We start from the raw sequence: 18,352 nt of genomic DNA, 5'->3' as shown, positions 1-18,352 counted from the left end.
TTGATATGATCTCTGTTAAACCTGATCCTTGGGTGATTCCTCCCCTCGTTCAAGTAGATTCTTGGGGTTATTTTATGCTATTGAGCCCTGCTAAGCTTAACTATGTTCAAATCGTATCAACTTTGGTTTCTTCTTTTGAATCTACTCCTTTGAGTAGATATCTTGACACATATGTGCAATCCCCTTGGCTTGGAGATATTGCTTCTCCTGATCCTTTGCAAGAGATGTTTCCTTCTGATGAGGCTATTCTTGAAACTTTGTCTTTTGAGGATCCTCCTTGGGTTGATAGTCATCATTGTTCCTCCTTTTTCCTGGCTTTGGGGAAATGATTGTCTGTCTAGATAATTTTGTTTTCCTTGTTCCGTCTCAACCACTTTAGACACCCATCTTAACTCATGAGTTCTTTTCTGAAGGGAATATGGGAAATATCACACAAACCATGACTATCGACATCTCTGTTAAACCAGGGGTTGTTGAAAATATTCACATTGGAGTAACTTGTTCTCCCACGGAGTTCAAGATTTACACTAATCTCTTCTAAGAGTTTCGCAACGTGTTCACCTGGTCATATGAAGAAATTCTTGGTATAGATCTGAGTATTGTGGTGCATGAGATACCTACATATCTTGATACAAAGCAAGTCCATCAACTTTTACTTCTCGTGCACCCAAGAAAGGCAACTACCATTAAAGGAGAGGTTGAAAAACTTCTCAAGGATGGGTTTATTTATCCTATCTGATTGACAAATTGGGTCTCTAACATTGTCCCTGTGATTAAAAAGTAGGGAACTATCTGAGTTTGTGTTGATTATCGTGATATTAATCACGCTGTCCAAAAGATAACTACCCCACTCCCTTTATTGACTAGCTTATTGATGACTATGTTGGGAGTGAAATATTCTCTTTTATGGATGACTTCTCTAGCTATAACTAGATCAATATTTTACCTGGTGATCAACACAGGACTACCTTTATCTGTCTGTGGGGTAATTTTGCTTATAAAAAGCTTCCTTTTGGTCTCAAGAATGTCGGTGCGACTTTCCAAAGAGAAATCTCTTATGATTTTCATGATATTAGACACATGGTTCGACCTTATCTCAATGATGTTCCTGCTCATTCACTAAATGCGCAGACCATCCAGACCACCTCCATGAGATTTTTCTTCTCTCTAGACATTATAATATTCATCTCAATCCACACAAATGTGTCTTCTGCATTGAGTCTGACATACTCCTTGGGTTTATCATTTCTAAGGAGCGAATTCGTCTCGATCCACTCAAGGTCAAAGCTATTTTGAATCTCCCGCCTCCTGCTACTTTGCACAAATTGCAGAGTCTGCAAGGGAAGGCTAATTTCTTGCATCATTTTATCCCTAACTATGTCGAGGTTGTTAAAGGTTTTATGCATCTGCTTAAGCATGACATTCCATTCATTTGGGATGAAATTGCCCAAAAGTCATTTGAGCAGCTCAAGACCCTTCTTGCTTTTGCTCCTTTGTTGCGTCCACCTAACTATGACAGTGATTACTCACTTTATCTAGCTGCTACTAATAGTACCATTGGCATGGTTATAGTCCAAGACAATGATGATGGTTCCAACCATGTCATATATTATCTTAGCCGCAACCTTCTTGACACCAAGACTTGCTATGCTTATGTTGAAAACTTGGCCTTGGCATCCGTTCAAGTTATTCAACGTTTTCATCATTACATTTTGTTGCATACCACAACCGTGATTTCTGATTACAACCTGATGAAATATTTTATGTCACGTCAATTGCTGGGGGGAAAATACTCCAAGTGAATCGTTATCCTTGAGGAGTTTGATTTGGAGTTCACTACTGCCAAATCTAAGAAGTCATTGGTTTTCGTTGAGTTGATTTTCTCCTTACCATCTGCTTCCGCTCCCTCTCGAATAGAGGACCGCATTTTGAAAGATACACTCTTCTTGATCAGTGCCCTTGAACCTTGGTATGGTGACATCATCGTTTACCTCTAGACATCTTCATTACTCTTTGACTTGGCTAAGGATGCTCGATGACGCATTCACCATCATTCTCAGCCATATCGCATTATAGGAGACGCATTGTATCATGTCGGAGTTGATTCTATTCTCCACCTCTTTTTAACCCTCGAGGAAGCTGAGAAAGTCTTAAATGACTGTGACTTTAGCATTTGTGGAAGTCATATGTTTGTTTATGCTACTGCTCAGAAGATTCTTCATGCAGGTTATTTTTGGCCATCCATTTTCAAGGATTACATTCTTGTTGTCTATTCTTGTCATGCGTGTCAAATTTACCAATGCAAGATGTGTGCTCCACCTTCTTTGTTACTTCTTGTCATTACCATTGGCCCTTTTACAAAGTGGGGCATTTATTTTATGACCTGTAACCCTTGCTCGGCCAGGCGGCATGGGTATATCATTGTTGCCATTGATTACTTTAAAAAATGGGATGAAGCGATGCCTACATTGACGAACGACAGTACGAAAACTTCTCAATTTCTATTCAATCATGTGATTGCCAGGTTCAGAGTCCCTCAAGCCATCATCACTAATCATGGCTCTCATTTTCATAGTTACATGATGCCCGAGTTGACATCTCACTTGAGCTTGCGTCATGATAGTTTGACGCCATATAATCCCCAGTCCAATGGCCAAGTCGAAGCAGTAAACAAAGTGTTGGTTACCATGCTTTAGCGTACCTTTGGAATGCATAAGTCCAATTGGCATTTGATGTTGTTTTCAACTCTATGGGCCTACAAAACCCCAGTTAAGGATGCTACTGGATTTACACCATTTTGGTGTGTTTATGGTCTGGAAGCTACCCTTCCGATTGAATGTGAAATTCCTTCTCTCAAATTAGCTATCGAATTACTGCCAAATACCACTCCAATAGAGGAGCATCTTCTTTATTTAGAATGACTTGATGAGACTTGTTGACTTGCTTCATTGGTCATTGAGGCACAGAAGAAGCGAGTGAAAGCTCACTTCTATTAGATAGTCAACCCACATTCCTTCATTGAAGGGGAGCTAGTCCTGTTATATGATCAAGCTCATGATAAGCTGGGGGTAGGAAAATTCTAACCCATGTGGCATGGACCCTACATTGTGAAATGTGTTTTGAAAAAAGGTACCTATGAGTTGATTGATTATGAAGGAAATCCTTTACGTAAGCACTGAAACGGGCTTTATCTCAAGAAGTATTATGAATGAGTCCTTCATACATTTCTATGTACATAAGTGTGTTTTCTGGATCCTGTTCGACACCCCTGCTCTGTGTCACGTGTACTATCAAGGGACATCCTGGAATCCTGCGTAATCCAGGATCCCCTCTGTCAAGCCCTCTAGGTCATGGGCAATCTCATCCTCCACATCTCCACCAGGAGGAGGTATCTCGAACTCCCTCTCGACCCTCCGAGCAATGGAAGAGAAACCTACAGGTCTTTCGGGTCCAACGTTTGCAAGATTGAAACATAATGATCAAGACATATATATAAAAAATATCATAAAAAATTACAAAACTCTTTTAAAATTAAAAAAAAAAAAAAAAAAAAAGTTTGTTACCTCTATCATCCCAGTGTTCCCTAGGAGGAAGTACTAGGTTTGGATCACCTCTGAAGTTAGTCCTGACATATGGCCAATCCTTTGCAACAACGAGTTTGCTATCTAGCCACTTGAAGAACTCTAGCCTCCCCAACATTTGTTGACCCCCGCCTCCTCGAGGCATCAGTATAGCCCAAAGAGTACTTTGTCGCTCCCGTGGTGCTGACCTTGCCACGACCACTTCCTGTCTCTAAAAGATGGGAAGCGTTTCCAAAATGAATGGTACGAGGATTGAGCCATACCTAAACTGTTTAGTATCACCTTGTAGCATTTTGTCAATTGCCTTTTGAGGTTTTCTGATACTTCCTCTTCCCAATTGAATACAATGGGTTTTAGGCCGTCGGTGGTCAACCGGAGTTGAGCCTTGGTGGCCTCATGTGGGGCCTGCGAACCAACTAGTCTAGTGATGGTGGAAAGGAGGACTCACAGGGACAAGTCAAATATAGTTTCGATCTTTAGTTTTCCACCCTTGTTTGATTTCCAGGCCTCTGAACACATCCTTTTGATGAGCATGTCCATCGTCTCTCCTATGATCTGATTACCCATAATTCGGGGCCTTTCTCCCCTTCATGATAACCTTGTCAGGAGATCGATATCGATAGCATCAATTTCTAGTTCCTACCCCTGAATGTTGAATCTCCCTTCATTTGGATCCCATGCTCCAATGAGATATTGGAGTAGATTCAGTTGTGTTCTTAGGCATGGCACCATGAAAAGCTTTAGAAGCCCACAATTCCTGAGAACATCCAAACAATTTGGATCCCCCATGGCCAATTCATCATCATTTCTATGTTCCTGTTCTTTCCATTTGATCACCAGGATTTTCTCCCTGAAAACACACAAACATTCAATTATAAATGCCATAATTGTGCTAAAACCCCATCAAATTGCTTAAATTTTGAGGAATTTTCATTCTCGGCACTCGTTGTGCTTGTTTTTCAAATAGGTGCATCGAGTCGGAATCCACAGTTTGGAAAATTAGGGCTCTTCATGAATATTTGGTGTATAGTCATGAAGATCTCATTTTCCCTCCATTAGAAAATCCGGATCTTCACAATCCCAAGCTGGAACCCGTGCCGACTGTTGCAGACACTCTTGTCCGCAAACCTCCTCTAAATCACAGCTAAAAACTTCAAAAACGAGGTACATTATGTCTTAAAAATCAGGGAAAAGGTGTGGTTTCTACCTGGACTAGACGGTTTCGCAAACAAGCTTCTGAAACTCCTCCAATCGATTGCCGATTCGCAAGTGCACAGGGGTAAATTTTTTCCACTCCAAGGTAAAAAGTAAAAGGTGAATTGTTTTTCACCAAATGGCCCTTTTATAAGCTCTTTTTGGAAAATTAGGGTTTTAGGTCTATTTTTGAATCTTTTATGTATATTTACATCAAAAATAGACCTTACACTTGTTTTTTGTTCAGCGACAAGTTCCAAGTACTCTGGTGATGATTTAGGAGTTGTACTTTATACTTTTTCTGACTCGGTAAAACATGAAAAATTCCTTCTTAGAGTCATCTTTAAGCTCCTTTCTAACTCTCAAAACATGAAAATATTACTGAGCTCTTGTCGCTTTGAACTTGTTAAAGGCTGAGAAGCATCATCTACCCAGTATAAGTTTACCCCTTTTACGGACTAGGATAAATTACTTACGAAAAGGGTAAAAGTTGATCTATCATGGTAAATAGGTTCCCTTGAATATTGTTTTCTACCTTTTCAGATTCGAATGAAAAATTTATGAAAATGGACCTTTGGAGTTTCCTTTTATGTGTCTTTTTCAAACTTTCTAAATATGAAAAAGACTCTGAGTTTTACATATGTCGGACTCGTTAAACCTTGATGACATTGGACTTGTCATCATGACGAGACTGAGCTTCTCCTTCCTAGGGCTCATTAAAATTTACTAGGTCATATTTGTCCAAAGGACAAACTTATATTACAAGCATATGCTATCCCCTTCAAGATTGTGTTTCAAAAATAATTGGGGTACTCACCAGAAATAGTGGGGGACAATTTGGAAATATTTCGTCGGTTGTATTAATTATTACGGTAGCTTGTCACTCTTGAACATTGACACTCTTTTTGCTCCGTGTTTGGTTGGGATATACTCACTTTATCGTTGGCTTTCCTAGTTTTGGGTTATCCATTTTGCCGCATTCCATCCAATCGTTGCTGCATCATCATGACCTTTGATCCTGTGGTACCAAAATGTTGCCAAACTCTAGTGTCGTGTCACCGATATGTTCAAGATCTTAATCCTTCTCCATTTTGTATCCTTACACACCTTCCTTAGATTCTCTTTCTCATTCACATTCATCTTGTTCCTTTGTCTTGCATCGATGATGTGGGAAACATTATAGCCCTCTTTCAACCAATCGCTTCCTATCGACTTCAGCTCATTATCTCGGAAGTTGATCTAGAGACTCCTTTCTGGTACCTTGGATCTTACATGCCTTAATGGCAAGTTCTTTGCATTCAACGACAGGCTTTCATCATTGGCCTTTGATTGAGTGATTTCATGGGTGTTTGACTTCAAATAATTCTTCATACTTCGTCCATTGTACTAGCGGTACCTTGAGAACCATTGACATTACTAGTGGTCTCCCTTGCACTTGTTAACGGTTTACATCATTTACCAGTAATCAAGTGATTTTCTAGTATGCTCGACTTCAGCACATCTATTCGCATATTAGAATTTTTACGATGATCAGGTTGGGATTCAAGACCTTGGGCTCAGATTACACAAGTCCAGGTTGCGCAGATTGATTCGTGATTGTATACATGACTCTTTTGATTGGATAGCTACGACCATACCTGAGTATTTTATATGGTCCTTCTGATTGGATGGCTGTGTCCATACCACAGACCATTTATGTTTATATTTTGGATGGTTGTACCCATACCTTATGCACATGTATTTCCTTTCACTATGTACTCATGTATCAGAGATATCAGTTGTACTTGCATTTGTAGGTTCTTCGCGATGGTGTCCTGTTTCAGTTATGGATTCATAAAGAATTTCACCCCTCCCACTCTCTCGGCCTTCATGCTTTAGGGGGCATCGGTTACACAGTAATTTGTCACCGACCCTACATTCCCTGATCCCGGACACTACTGGCCCGTGTTATTTAAATCTACCTTGTATCATGTTGCAAATTATGTGTCAATGTCTTCCTTGTCATCTCAGGAAGAATACCTCTTTTCATTTCTCCTGGAGCAGACCCTTTTTTACCTATGATTTTGGGTCATCGTGGGCATCATTTGTTCCACCTGCGAAGATAGCCAAGATTGCACTAGCCCTGGCGAAGTCTTCTCTCTATCTCTATGTTGCACTCGCGATGATCTACTTTTGGCAAGTTTTTTAAACAATGTGTCAAAGCTTCAAAGTGTAATAGCTTCATGGGCAGTCCTAGTGTTGGTTGTTGGACCATATGAGCTCGCCTCTCTCCTTTCGGATGGTTGTTCCACCTTTTGTGAAGCCTATAAAAGGGATAATCTCTTTCTCCCATTTCTTATGGAAGCTGCTCCTCTTATAAATACTTCCTCCATGACTGATATGAGCTAGCTTCAGAGTTCAAGAATTCAATAATAAAAGTAGAGAGTTTTTCTAGAGTGTGGAAGTAGCCTGTCATATAACTTAGCTTGGGATGGTTTTGATTGGAGTTAACTTGATTGTAAGAGTGTTCTAGCATTAGCCTTTTGGGTAAGAGAGAGAGATATTCATCTTTTGGGATACAGTCTATGAGTGAATGCTTGTGGAGACATGCTGTTAGGACCCTTCAAGGAGGCTTACAACATCAAGGCTTGGTTGTAATTCTACTTTTATTTACATTAATACAAATCAACAACTTATTTCCTATACATTATGTTGAATTGCGTATTGATAGCTTGAAGCTCCTTGACTCTTTAAGTAGATTGTTTTTGTTGTATTCTATTATGTTCGTGGTTGCACTATGTATGTTGTTTTTAAGTACAAGTGATTAGAAGAAAGATAGTTGGAGCAACAAAACAAAGACTTCATCGAATGACGATTTGAAGGTAAGCCTTCATGGCATCAACTTTCTAAGGAAATTTTCTTTGGTATTGTCTTTGCTGTGACTAGACCCACTCTAGGGCTAGAGAGGTTGCCTTTGTCTGTAGAGGGAACTTTCCTGTGTCACAAGCCTCCATTCTATCTTTCCATGATATGTAATTCGAGCTACCTTCCAAGGCATACTTGAGTCTCAAGCCATAGAATGTCATTAGCCAACCTTGAAGTATGATATGAATTTGATTTGCAACTGAAACCTCGAACTTCAAACTTCGAATTCTATTCTCAGTATATTGTTCACAGCTTTGATACGATGTAGAAAATTTGTGTAGGTTAACCTGATAATGCAATATAAATCAAAGTAGGATAATATAACCATGGAAAATTTTAGAGGCGAATTTTCGCCCTTGGGCTAAATTAAGGGGTTTTATATTTTTATTGGGCAAATATTTTGTATCATAGTACATTTTTTTTTCTAAGTAATGTTAATCTATTAATATGATACAAAAAAAGTAATTACAGTGATTCTTGGCAATAGAGGAACCTGGCCTCAAACAACATGCATCCATGATAGTTGTCTTGGACTGCCCCAACAAAGGGGAAACCAGTCCAAAGATATGTCCAAAATATATCCAAAATTTAGCCCACAGTTTTCCTGACTAGACCAACCAACCAAAACCAACACCAAAACCAACACTAAAACCAACAGTTTATCCTGACTAGACCAGCTGACCAACATATTATCCAGAGGACACATAAGACTGGACAAAGTTAAACCAAAAACTAGAAAAAATTCCACCTGGCAGACATGACACGCTGCTCAAAGTCTTCTGGAGCAGGATCCTCCATAATCGGACATGCCCAATCATCCGGTTTGTTCGACTCGCCACACCCCAACACCTGATGGCCTTCCTCCATGCTGGCAGACTCAACCTGCGGGCCCAACGTGTCATCCAGATGGCTCTCCAAGGCCTTCATTTCACTGCGAATGTCCATCTCAACATGCAAACTACCAGTAATGGCTTTACCATGCCTTCTGTTCCAACCTCCATCAACTTCTTGCTCGTCATTGTTGCCCCTGTTCTTGCTCGGGCCAACTTTATTCACCTCCTCCGTAGAAATGGTCATGGGAATATGCAGCTCATTCTCTTCTGTAATGGAAATTGAGACAGTGGCTACAATAATTGGGTGGTTCAAAGAGTTGCAGAACTAAAACTGTGTTGTGTGAGGAACAGGATGTGGAGGCAGAGGAAAGTTAGCAGTGCGAACAACAACATCTTCATGTCGTGATCTGTGAGGGTGGGCTCTGCCTCTGCCACTTCCTGTATCTAGGTACCGACCTGCAAAATTGTGCTGGTGGGGATTTTCGGTAGAGGATGCAGGGGAAGCAGATTCGTGGCTATGCAAAGTAGGGGAACGAGAACTTCCACCTCGCATGCCACCACGTCAGTTGCGCATGCGATGGCGGACCATGGTGGATATAGGAATAGGTGGAGAGTCAAGAGGAGTAGAAGAAGAATTAACAGAAGAGTTGTGAGTGGAAATTACAGAGGATTGGAGGTCGTAAGCCGAATTGCAGAGATTTGTGTGGGAATGGTGGAATCCATTACCCAAATCTATGCAGCTCACAAGCTAACATTTGTGCCCAGTGTTGGTGCGTTTATTTGGCTCTCCCGCCTGCGGAGGGAAGACACAGTGAATCAGGGGCAGAATGACAGAATGGTTCTCTGGCTCCATGGTTAAGCGGATATTGGCCTTGCATCGACTTGAGTATGAATTAAATGACACTTGCTAGGTGCCATGAATGTCATTCATGGTGACCTTGGAAAGGTTACAGACGGCCATGTGGTTGCCCCCTCCGTCGTCGCCCCGTATAATCATTTTAATTATCGTTATTAACACCCGCATCTGGGGGTTGAGCATCCTTGTGCACCAGGTCAGTGCAAACTTGCAATTGATTATGGTCATCTATAATGTTGAGAAGACCGAAATGTAGGATCTAGTCCTATTCCACCCCAATGTTTGTTGGGAGATCAGCAACTTTGTTACTGTCCCTTTTGACGTGAATAAAAGTTATTTCTATCCTATCTTTTATCCATTTCTATTGTTTCAATCCTGGCCATTAATCTCCAGCTTTTGGCTACTCTTGAAGCCATTCTTCCTTGTTGGATTTGAGTGACCATATTGATTAGAATTTGGGTATCCCCTTCTATAATGATGGGATAAAAATTATGTTGGTGAGCTAGTTTCATACCTTTCCACAATCCTTCTAGTTCTGTAGAATTGTTCATATCCCATCCAATGGAGCCAAAATACAATAGTAGGGGTTGGCCCTCATGATTTCTGAATATACCCCCTATCCTGCTTTGCCTAGGTTTCCCTTGGAGGCACCATCGAAATTTAACTTAATCATACTTTGTGGGGGGCATAACCAATGTGAAAGTTGCCTGGTTATAACGCTAGGTCTATTGGAATTCAGTTGTGTTTGTTGGAGCTAGATGTTCCAGTTAGCCCATATGCTTAGTTCCTGAGGCTGGGTAGGAAAGTTCTCAGTTGTCCATTGATGTAACAAAAGATTTTCCTTGATGATATGACATAAGTTGTTCCATATGATTTCCAAGGAAGCTTTGTGATTTTTAAAAATTCGCTTATTTCTTTCCTTCCAGATTGTCCATAGAAGGAGGCCTGGCAATATTGTCCACAACTTGTTGAGAACTTTGCTATTATAGGGCTCTGGAGTCCAATTGCGAATGGTGCCTTTTATATCCCTGAGAAGCCTACAAGGTCACTCATATCTGAAAGTGAGCTTTTCCCAGAGTTAATTGGCCATGTGGTAGGAGTCCATGAAGTGCTGAATAGTTTCTTCATTGTTTTGATAGTTGGGACAGTAGGATGGTCCTTGGAATCATCTTTTGATTAAGTTTTCCCATGTGAGAATTCTTTGATGATACAACAACCAGATGAAGGTGGAAACTTTGGGCCACATCCCTGCAGTCCAGATACGGTTCCAAGCAGGATCTATTGGTTCTTGAGCTTGGAACATTAGCTGGTATGCTTCTTTAATGGTGTATGTTCCTTTCCTTGTATATCCCCATCTGAGTACATCACTTACTGTATTGACTCTGATTCTTCTGCTGGTGAGCTCTTTGTGTAGCTCCATGTTATAAGCTTTCGTTTCTTGTTGTGTTATTTGCCTTAACAGTTTCCATTACCTGAATCCCTGTATAGTGCTAAGAGTCCATAAATGTGCTACATTGTCCTCCTAGTTAATGTTGTTTCCTTTATGATTTGTGCATGGTAAGAGTGCTGCAATTTTGGGTCTCTATTGCCATGAATCCGTCTAGAAATGGGTCATCCTCCTGTCCCTTATCTCCCAAAAGCTATGTTGATGGATGACCTCTCTGTATTGCTTGGCCGCATTCCAAATTAGGGATCCTGTGAGCGTGGTGGTTATCCTTATTAGTTCTTGTTGCGATCAATTATTTGCATACTTTGCAGTCCATAATTGCGCCCATGGCTTCTGTGGGCAGGATACCCATTGCCACCAAAGTCGTGCTCCCATAAAAGTATTGTTGTGTTGTGGATCACCTAAGACTAGACCTCCCTACTTTTTAGGCTTGCAAACTTTTTCCCATTTGACTAGTGCCCATTTTCTATTTTGTCCTATGGAACCCCATAAGAAATTGTGTTGCAGATTCCTGATTCTCTTTAGCACCCATTTCGGTGCAACGAGAACTAAGAAGAGGTAGAGGGGCATTGATTATAGGACTGCCTTTATCAGGACTAATCAACTTGCCATGTTGAGAGCTCTATATGTCCAAGACATGAGTTGACTTTCCATTTTTTCAATGAGTTGATGCCACGAAACATGCTTTAAGGCTGATTCTATGAGAGGGGTGCCTAAATACTGAGATGGAAGCTTAGCTTGAGAGAATCCAATGATTCGAGCAATGATTCTTTGGGTGACAACAGGAGTATGGAAGAAATAAACTTGAGATTTGGCAGTGTTTATGGTGGTTCCAGAGGCTTATGAGAATGTGTCTAAAAGGGCTTTATAGGTTCAGGCCTCATTTACAGAAGGACGAGTAATAGCAAGGGATCCATGAACAGAGAGTCCTCTAAGATCATTGGAATGAACGACATACTTTATAAGACAACCTATACCCTTAGCCATAATGATAAATAGAAAGGGAGACAGAGGGTCACCTTGACGAATTCCTCTGGAAGGGTAGTAGGGTTTAGAGAGGATCCCATTGACAAGAACAGAGCAAAGTGGGGATCTCGTTAGCATCTATTTTATGTAGGTCCAACTGAGTTTATCAAAGGCTTTGGAAAGGTCAATTTTCAACAGCATACCTATCTGTTTGTTTTTCTTTAGAGAATGGATGGTTTCATGAGTCAATATAACACCATACAGAATTTGATGACCTTCTATATAACCGGATTGCTCTAGTGAGATGAGAAGAGGGAGGAGCGGTTTGAGGCGGTTGGCTATGACTTTCAAGATAGTTTTGTAGATGACATTGCAAAGTGCAATAGGCCTGAACTTCTCCGGAGTGCTTTGTTGCACTACTTTGGGAATAAGAGTGATGAAAGTTGTATTGAGTGAAGGAAGTAACCAATGCATTACTCTTGATTCTTCAACCATATTCCAGACATCTGCTTTGATTAAGTCCCAAAAGTGATGGTAAAATTTGGATGTGAAACCATTACGTCCAGGTGCTTTCCTAGCTGTCAGTTGATTTGATGCCTCTTCGACCTCCGTAATGGTGACTAGTCTTAGCAATAGCTGATTATGCTCCTCTGTGATGAGCTTAGGGATATGCTGAAGTATCTCATTGATAGCACATTATTTGTCTGTGGGCAGCTCTTTATGAACAGTTTTGAAGTGATTTTGAGCTCTTTCTCTATGTCTTCCTGTTTCTCCATTTTCTCTCCCTGTGAATTTTGAATGTGTGAGATTGTATTATTCATTCTTCTTTGTATAGTTGTACGATGAAAAAATTTGGTGTTTCGTTCCCCTTCTCTTAGCCATATGATTCTTGAATTTTGTCTCCAGAGCAGTTCCTCTTGTTTTCTTCTTTCATTTAGTTGTGTTAATAGGATTTGTTCCTATCTGGCATGTTCCTCTGTTCTACCTTCTAGGATGATCTTCTGTTGTAGCTCTATCATGTTCTGCTCAAGAACTTTTTTCTCTTGAAGGATGTTTCCAAATGTGGTATAATTCCAGGTTTTTATTTGGTTTTTATTATGCTTCAATCTTTGCTGGAATTGGTACATGACTGAGCCACCATTGGGAAGGAAACTTTCCCACGCTGATTTGACCACTGTATTGAACTCAGGGTGGGTAAGCCAGAAAGCTTCAAACTTGAATGGTCTTTTGCTAGATTTTCCAGGATTTTTCCATTGAAAAGAAATGGCCCAATTATCTGAGCCAGCTAAGGGTAGGATGGAAGTGCCTATATCACCACCAAGATGAACAAAATTGTCTACAATTATAAATCTATCCAACCTTGATGCTATTTGATGAGTGCTAGCTCTTTTGTTGTTCCAAGTGTAAATGTTGTTATCAAAAGGTAAGTCTATTAGACCATTGCGTTGAATGTAATCTTTGAAGTTATTGCTTTCTTTGTCCAGCTTTCTTTTGCGTCCGAGTTTTTCCTCCAGCTTTGTGATCATATTGAAGTCTCCTCACGTGATCTATAGTGGATAAGTTCTTGGATCATTAAGAATCTGCAATGTTTCTAATTGCCTAATTTTTTGCGTACTCTCCTGAGGGAAGTAAACATTGGTTAAATGTCCATGTATGTTGGTATCGATCAGGTGGAACATTTCTTGGATGAAATAGTGAGAGGCATCGAAATTCCTTAAGGATATATGCTGAGTGTTCCATGCTATGGCTAACCCTCCCGAGGCACCTGTTGCGTCCACTGTTACCGCTTGACATCCTACCCAGGCTTTGGATAATATGGATTCTAATGTGTTGGTGCTACATTTTGTTTCTTGCATGAATACAATGTATGGTTGTTCTTGCTAAATCATGTTATTTAACATTATATACTTCTCGGGACCATTAAGTCATCTTACATTCCATGAGATGAGCTTCATGGTTGACTAGTAGGTAGGGATTGGTAATATTTGGTCATCTTGGAGCACCTTCCCGACTCCACTAGAATGTCCCCAATTAATATGGTACATAGTAGATCTGTCTTTCTACCTCTTTTCATCCCATCTTTGATGATATGTTTCCCATCCCATTTGCCTCCTTGTTGTATGCCCTAAGTATTGTGCCAATGCACTCTTGTGAGCACTACTTCCAAATTTTCCAGTTGTCTGTCTGGTATGGTGTCGAACTCTTTCCTTTTGCATTCTTCCTCTAGACTGAAAATGTCTATTTCACCGAGATCAAAGCTTTCCGGTTCTTCTTCCATTAAACTTTACTTACTACCTCCCTCTGGATGGGTTGGTGGTTAAGAAGGTTCTGCTGGTCTATCATCGAAGTCCATAATTTTTTCGAACCACAGGGCTTTGTTTTGAACAGGATTGGTGTTGTCTGAGGCAAGCTTTTCAGAGGTTTTGGCATTCAATGGATGATTGGTTTTAGAGTGGATAAGAGTGGGGGATAGATAGGTCGATGGAACAGAGCTTGGCTTTGCTGTCACAGGTATAACTGATTCAGGTTGTTCTAGGTTTTTCAGAATATCAAAGCTGTTGCTGGAGGATGGAAAATCAGAAGATGGAGTAGTGTTTTTTGGTACTGAGGGAGGTTTTTTGGTATGCATTTTCCTACTGGCTACCTTGGTGAATCCTTTTGGGTCAAATTTTTTTCCATTTTTTGTGGTTTTAGGAGGCATGTTTAAGGGAAAATCACAAAAGAGGTGACCGTGGGCATGGAATCTCCTACATCTGAAGGGTACATGTTCATAGTCAAGGGGTTGAATCCATTCAAAGTCGTCATGTAGAAGACTTACCGAGTCCGGGGGCGCATGGCCTAGGTTCATGTAAAAACAGTTTCATGTGAAGGATGTGTATCTTCAAAGCTTGGTTTCCTCCACTGCCTTTATGAACTCGCCTAATCCATTGCCAATGGATTTTAGTGAGTCCTCGTCCCAGTATTCCAGTGGAAGCGAGTACATGCAGATCCAAACTAGTGCCCAATTGAAATCTTCCTTATCTAGGTTAAATCTTTCAACCCAGTCTCATAGATAAAGACCTGCTGCATTAAAGAAATAGGGTCCTCCATCTAGAATGTGATTCCGGTCTTCAAGGCAGTTGAGGATGGCTGTGAAGAAGCCCTTAGGGCCCAGCTGTAGAGTTACATGACCTTTGGGCTTCCATTTTGAGGTTATCCAGCCTTGCAGGGCTTTTTTAGTTGGCCAGTAACCTATGAATTTTCCAATCAGGGCATGGTCTTTCATAAATTGTATTTGAACATTGATCTAGTGACTAGGCAGCTCGATCTTCGGCCTTTCTGTGGAAATGGGCTTGCATGTGAACGATGAAGCTTTCTTTGGTTTTCGAGATGTTGCTTGTTTATCCTCCTTCTCATATTCCAAATCTTCTTGTACGTTCTTCTCCGGCTGCTACACAGGTCGTACCTTTGGCTTCCCTGCATTCTCAGTTCCGCTCTCAGTTGGGTTTTCCTGATTGTAATCTTTCCCGTTGGACTGTTCATTGTTCTCTGTGTCCAGAAGCACAAAGATGGCCTTGACGAAAGTTCTGTTTGGGCCTGAGAAGCTACCTACTCAGACTGTGCACCATGGAAGGGTTTGTCAGAAACCCTAGTTCCTTAGTTCACCATTTTCACTCCCCAATGTAAAAATTATCATAGTACAATGTTACAAATTGCCTCTAATCTATTTTATAAAAAAATTAGGTATGGAGGTTAGCCCACCTTATTTTAAGGGAGAGGGTAAAAAAATAAATTTAGCCCTTGAAATTAGGAGTTACAATCTTCTGTTCGCACTCATTTTCAAGAAAATGTATTTATGATAGCTATAAATATAAATATAAATACAATGGATGTATGGTAAATAAATTAAAGGATTTTTTATACTTACTCCAAAGGTATGGTAAATAAGTAAAAATACAAATAAACTATAGGTATGGTAAATAAATAAAACCTCTTTTTATATTTAGTCCATAACCCTCTTTCTATTTAACAAGGCTCAAAATTATTTAAGTGAATCCTATGGGCCAAATACCATATTGATAAAAGAGGTATGGTAAATTAATAAAAATATAAATAAACTAGGGGTATGGTAAATAAATAAAACATTTTTTATATTTACTCCATATGTCACCTTATATTTATGAACACGCAAGCGTGTAAATAAATAAAAATATAAATAAAGTGGAGGTATGGTAAATAAATAAAACCTCTTTCTATATTTAGTCCATAACCATCTTTCTATTTAAGAAGGCTCAAAAAAGAGGTTTTATTTAATTGAATCCTATGGGCCAAATACCATATTTATAAAAGAGGTATGGTAAACTAATAAAAATATAAATAAACGAGAGGTATGATAAATAAATAAAACATGTTTTAATATTTACTCCATAAGCCACCTTATTTACGAACACTCAAAAAATGTGTTATATTTAGGTGAAGCCTATGGGCCAAATTATTATTAATACCATGGAGAAAAACATTATTAACGCTAATATTAGTATTAATAAAAATAAAGATGACAGATGGTATTGACCCATGGTATTCACATGGAATGCAACCAATTTAAAGGGGGGAATTAAACTAGCAGAGATCCATCTTTACTCTGGATCAAATATTGTGATATGCAAACTAACATAGAGTGAAAAAATATTTGATCCTCTTGGGGCTTGGTAGATCAAGAGTAAAAATGGATCTTGTAATATAATGTCACTTAAACATTTTAACTTGGTTAAAATAAAAAAATAAAATAAAAATCAATTATTAATGCTATTAATTTTTATAAATTACTAATAGTAGTTTTTAAGCTCTAGGTTTATGATAACCCATGGTATTGACCCATGTTAATACCATGGTATTCATGTGAGCATAGACTATTTAAAGGGGAAATTCTATCAGCTTAGATCCATCTTAATTTCGGGTCTACCAAGTGCGAGGAGGGATAAATAGATTTCATCCCTCTAAGAGTGGTAGATTTGGAGTTAAGATGGATATAGGTTGGTTTTTATGGTAATGAAGATATTAAATAGACTTAGGAAATTATATTCTAAAAAAAATCTTAAGGTGAATGGTTAAAGCTACATTTAATCACTTCACAAAATTTAGTAAAAAATACCAATATCTCCATTGATATTGGTTTTTCTGATTTAACAAAAAAAAAATCAAAACAATGAAATCTTAAATCTTTCCGCATCACCCTTGCAGAAGAGAGATAGTCACTGCCCAAATTTCCCACCATTTCTCAAACATTCTCAATATGATATCTTCATGAAAAGGTTAAGGTACTGATCTTGGATTAGTTGTTTGAAAAATGTGCTGGTTTGTACAACCTTTCATCTTCTCTGCTATTCTTACTTTGTCGTAATGATCTGTAGGGGTTGGGTCACTGCACCATATTGTCCTAAAAGGTGGAGATTGTGCACAAAAAATGAAATTAATGCACATGTTACAACGATGTTAAAAATGGTATGAAGGTAGTGAATTATGCTAATAATAAATTTAGATTGGGAGAGACGTAATTAAATTTTATTATTTAATTGAAGATTTCCAGTTAAAATAATAATAAATCTACAATTATATATTTATATATTGATTGGAAGGTTTCTAACAATGGTCGCTTCTTTCCATTATATCCCCTTCAGGACTTTGGGATACCTACTACTTCATTATATTATATAGTTTGGGCTTGCTACTTGTTGGTGTGTTGGGGTAAACAAACTTGATGTGTTTTTTTTTTATCTCACAGTTGGAATATATGGAATAAGAAAGAAATTTGATAGTTTGCCAAAAGTGGTAGCTTGACAAAAGTGGTAGAGAAAACATTAATCTCTCCTACCATGACAAACATGGCCACTAAAACTTGCAACATTGTTTGTAGGAAGTGAAAATTATGTTTCTTTTTTCCAAAGATGTATGTTAGTATATTACAGTTTAATGAATATGTTTTATTATTAACGTATATGGTTTCATACTTTAACAAAACATTCGCCAAGACTTCACAATTTTTTATTATTCAGTGAAAGATTTGCCATGACTTTACAAGATAATATAATCTGGTGAGAGATTCGCCAAATATATATATATATATATATATATATATATATATATATATATATATATATATATATATATATATATATATATATATATATATATATATATATATATATATATATATATATTAGTGATGAAATCACCACCCATTTTTCCTATGTATCATGGGGATTCACCCATTTATTATACATATAAATTTAGGGTGGTTCTTAAAATTTTCCCTAACTATAACCTACTTCTACTATCAATTTACGGAAGCTTAAAGATCAAGCTGAACAATATGACCAGAAGAAGAAAAATCAATGGCACAATACACATGAAAATAGTTTGGGGAAATCCTCAGATAAAACCCCACGCTATTGTATTATCATACATGGTGGAAATACATAGGAATTATACAAATCCTTAGCTCTTAGAGCTAGCCAACTCTCAGTACAGTCCTCACAGATGCTGAAGGAAATCTTGGCTTCTCTTCAGCCTTCCTCTCTGCACTCCAAGCTCC

Source organism: Pinus tabuliformis, chromosome 6 (assembly GCF_031772625.1).
Source record: "Pinus tabuliformis cultivar Carrire ecotype Pingquan chromosome 6, CPIR1, whole genome shotgun sequence".
Taxonomy (NCBI): domain Eukaryota; kingdom Viridiplantae; phylum Streptophyta; class Pinopsida; order Pinales; family Pinaceae; genus Pinus; species Pinus tabuliformis.
The sequence above is the reverse complement of the archived record's forward strand: the minus strand, read 5'-3'. Positions refer to the sequence as shown.